Source organism: Ahaetulla prasina, chromosome 3, assembly GCF_028640845.1.
Source record: "Ahaetulla prasina isolate Xishuangbanna chromosome 3, ASM2864084v1, whole genome shotgun sequence".
NCBI lineage: Eukaryota > Metazoa > Chordata > Lepidosauria > Squamata > Colubridae > Ahaetulla > Ahaetulla prasina.
The window spans coordinates 172,034,942-172,039,097 of record NC_080541.1 but is presented as its reverse complement, the minus strand read 5'-3'; the positions used below and the strand labels follow the sequence as shown (position 1 = coordinate 172,039,097).

The 4,156-nt window shown below is 37.8% G+C and overlaps 1 long non-coding RNA gene across 1 annotated transcript; it reads right to left on the bottom strand.

Annotated features, from left to right (window-relative positions):
* Nucleotides 1-574: 574 nt before the first annotated feature.
* LOC131195782 (uncharacterized) lies at nucleotides 575-3,694 on the bottom strand. Its single transcript, XR_009154543.1, has 3 exons — nucleotides 3,590-3,694; nucleotides 2,102-2,172; nucleotides 575-963 (listed from the first exon to the last, which is right to left on the bottom strand). It is a non-coding gene; the product is annotated as an uncharacterized LOC131195782 (long non-coding RNA).
* Between the last annotated feature and the right edge of the window lie 462 nt (nucleotides 3,695-4,156).

Sequence of the window (4,156 nt, the reverse complement as noted above, 5' to 3'; positions counted from 1 at the left end):
GTGCCTAAATTTTGATCATGTGACCATGGGGACACTGCAACCGGTAAGCGTGAGGATCAATTGTTAGTCAGGTTTTTCACCACGGTTGTAAATTCAAACAGCTGTTAAATAAATGGTCATAAGTCAAGGACCTCCTGCACAGACAGAGTTAAAATATTAGGAAAGAAACGGGGAAAGGTATTTCTTGCAATGGGTCCTGGTGGACATCAGTCTCAAACCTGTGCTTCTGCCAGCAACATTAAACTAACAGCAGCACAGAAAAATAAATAAGCACAGTGCTGCAAAATCGCTCCAAAGTAGACTTTAAAAATATTTTTAGGTCTCTTTGCAGTGCAAACAAAAGGTACCACAGGGGATGAGTATGAAATCTTAGGCCTATTTGAAGCCAAGTGCTGACGCGTCCATCAATCCCAAAATTTTTCCAAGTCTGCAGTCCAATTGTCCCTTATTATGTTGTAAGACTCTCTGAACCTAATGGGACATACTTTTCATGAATATGTAGAATTGTGGTGTTAAGAGAATCAGTTTCAGTTCTACTCTAGTTCTGATTGCAGTAAGTTTATTGAAGTACGAATATAAGAAAATTTTAATCTTCTCTTAGCGCCAGGAACAGAAATACCATTAAGAGGATTGAGACTTCCAATCTCTGGAGCTGACAAGAACAAGACACATTATAGAGCTGTCAACACCAGACTGCATCCCTTAAGAACCCCAACTGGGCTTTTCCTCAGATACATTTTTGCTGCATTTAAGCATAAACATTTCTAAAATTAATTTTGAAAAGCATGTGTTGTTTTCTGAAGCTTTCCATTTCTTTCGTCCAAAGGCATCTTGTGATATTTTGATGATTGAGGCAGAATGCCAAGTGGTGTCTTTTTTGTATATTTTCCATATACAGAAACCAACTAGAGTGGTCTCCGGTTTCTGGCAGAAATCTTCCACCTCACCTGAGGGCAACCACGTCTAGGTGAGAAGACAAAGGCAGATGATATTATCCACAATTCTATATTCAACAGAAAAACAAAGATGAGGCTGCAGGAGAATGATGGCTACTTTCCCCAAACATCTACAGAAAATGTCCCTGGAGAAGCTGCCTCACATTATTTCAGAGCAGAGCTGCCTTGTGATGCAACTCAATGTCTATTTTTTCCAATAAATGTGGAATTGGAGAAATGAACTGAAACATATGACAAAATAAACGAATACAGTGCCTCGTACACAAGTTGGAAACAGGCAACAGGATAATGAAGAATTCGTAATGCCTTTATTCCCAGACATGTGTAAAATATGCTATGTGGGAACAGTCCAGCTCTGGAACATCCCATTCATCGCACAATCCACTTTGGCATAAGAACCAATGCTTTGGAGATCAAAAGTTTAAATGAAAGGATTCTCCAATGTTTTCTTGTTGCAAAATAGACCAGTATGGATGATATTACCAAATGGAAAGGGATAGAATCATCACTGTGTGATGTCTTGTCTTTTCCTTTCCTTTCCTTTCCTTTCCTTTCCTTTCCTTTCCTTTCCTTTCCTTTCCTTTCCTGTACTTATATCTCAAAGTGAGTTGGAATTTTAAAAGATTTGGATAGTTTGAAAGACTACCCGTAGACCTGTGTCCAATTCTTTAATCAAGAAAACAGGACAGTCTCCCTGTGACCTAAAACTTTTTTTTTTAAAAAGTGATATCAAGTGTTTATTTTCTTAATCCAAGAACTTTAAATAATGAGTCATTAAACTTGATTTCTGTATTATCTTAGGTGATATAAGCTAAAGAGACACTCTTTTCTGGATAATGAATTCATAAAACAATGAAAACATAGAACACAGAGCTTCATTTTATGAAACTACATACCAATGTTCATACAATGTTCTTTACTTCTGATGAATTTAGGGGGGAAATATTCCAAGCCAAAGAAATTGCTGTTGGTTTATTTTCTTTGGCCCAATTATACAATCAAATCATTTCAAGGCACAAAGTATCCGTATCAAGAAGAAACTGAGACTTGCTCTTTAATTTTAGCATTTTAAGCAATTTGCAATTCACAGAGAGTTCATCTGTACATCATTCCTTCAAGGTAGAATCAAAAATTGATTTAATTACCTGACTTTTGAGCACTGAGGCATCCAATCATCTCTTCTCAGCCATCCAGGGAATAAGGTAAGCATAGCATCCTACAAAAATATGCTGTGAGTGAAATAGATCTTTAATTTTATTGAAAACATTTAAAATACATTTTTTTCCCAAACTTTCACAGAGATACAGTATTTTGCTTCAGCAGCGTCATTCAGTATTGTGTTTATTAGCAGTCTGGAATTTTTTGATTTGCATACATGCCATCAAAGGTCATTCAAGTATGAATATTCATGAGAAAGGCAAATCTTATGGACTGAACCAAAGTTCTAACTAACTCTGGATCTTTTTTTTTTTTTTTTACATTTATATCCCGCCCTTCTCCGAAGACTCAGGGCAGCTTACATTGTGTAAGGCAATAGTCTCATTCTATTTGTATAGTTATATACAAAGTCAACTTATTGCCCCCCCAACAATCTGGGTCCTCATTTTACCTACCTTATAAAGGATGGAAGGCTGAGTCAACCTTGGGCCTGGTGGGACTAGAACCTGCAGTAATTGCAGGCAGCTGTGTTTAATAACAGGCTTCTTACAGCCTGAGCCACACCGCGGCCCCATAAAGCTTTATTTTTCCCATAAAACTTCTAGTCCTTTTGTTTGTTTGCATGCTTATTAAAATGTCTACATCCTTTCCATTCCTTAGGCTCTAAACAGTGTACAATCATCAAAAAAAAAGGAATTAAAACATCAAAGTATTAACCATGTGAACTCAAGAAAAACAATAGCAATATTACCCATAAGATCAAACCTTAGAGTTTCTCTTATGCTGTCAGACAGCCATGTTTTAACATCTCTGAGAGAACCCAGCAGGGAACTGATAATTTAGATGTTCCACAAAAGAGAGAGAGAGATTGCAAAATATACAAAGTATGACATTGAGCAATAGCTGCTGGATTCTTAGTTTTCAATAAATAAAGGAAGATAAACAATTGTCTGGAAAAGTCCAATGGTGGACAGTTGTTGGCCATTCAGTTGTACTGTAGCACCTATGAGATGGAGAGGGCAAAAAAACCAAGATAGCAAATGCAATTATGTGACTGGCACCTCACCCCTTTTACGGCAATAGCAGTTAGATTTATATGCCATTTCATCGAGCTTTTTAGCCCTCTCTAAGCAATTTACAGAACAATTGCCCCCAACAATCATTTCTGATTTCTGATCATTTTATTGATCTCAGAAGGATGGAAGGCTGAGTCAACCTTGTGCCAGTCAGGATTGACCTCCTGGAAGTGAACAGAGTCAACCTTCATTCTAACCATAGCGCCACCATGACTCTATGTGTCATGCAGGGACAGGGCTTCCATCTTGCAGATTTAGTTGCCATCTTAGTTTTTTGACATTTTGTCCTTTTAGGCTCTTTCTTTTCCTTTCTCTCCCACTCTCTTTTTACCATTCTAGAGCCCCTGTTGACCAAAAAATGTGACCTATGTTTGACACGTATTCTTGTAAGAAACTCACCAAGTCAGTAATTGCCTTATTAGCCCTGATGGCTGGAAATTCCTGGTCCTGTAATTTATCATAAGGCACTACTGCTGCTCTCCTGGCACAGCTATGACCTCTGTTATTAGAAGGAGACAGATTAATCTTAGAAAATCCCCCATTTCAGAATTCCTGCCCCTAACTAAAGTTTGGCAGGCTTCATCCTCTCCGTAAAATGCAACCCCGTTTTGGAAAGATTCTCTAATTCTACCAAGAATGGCAAAATGAGAAGCTAACACTTGACAGTTGTGAAGAATCAAAATGAAGCAAACACTATTTGGACCCCTAGTAGGGGAAAGTTGTCCTGCAGACAAAACTTCTACATTTAGTCATAGTTGTGATGAGTAAATAAATTGGTGCTTTAATTACCTCTAAAGAAATACCATAAATAGCATATTTTGTACAATTTGGTCACGCAGACAATCTATTACAACAGAGGTGGGTTTCAGCAGGTTCTGACCAGTTCTGCAGAACCGGTAGCAGAAAATTTGAGTGGTTTAGAGAACCAGTAGTAAAAATTCTGACTGGCCCCATCCCCTTCTATTC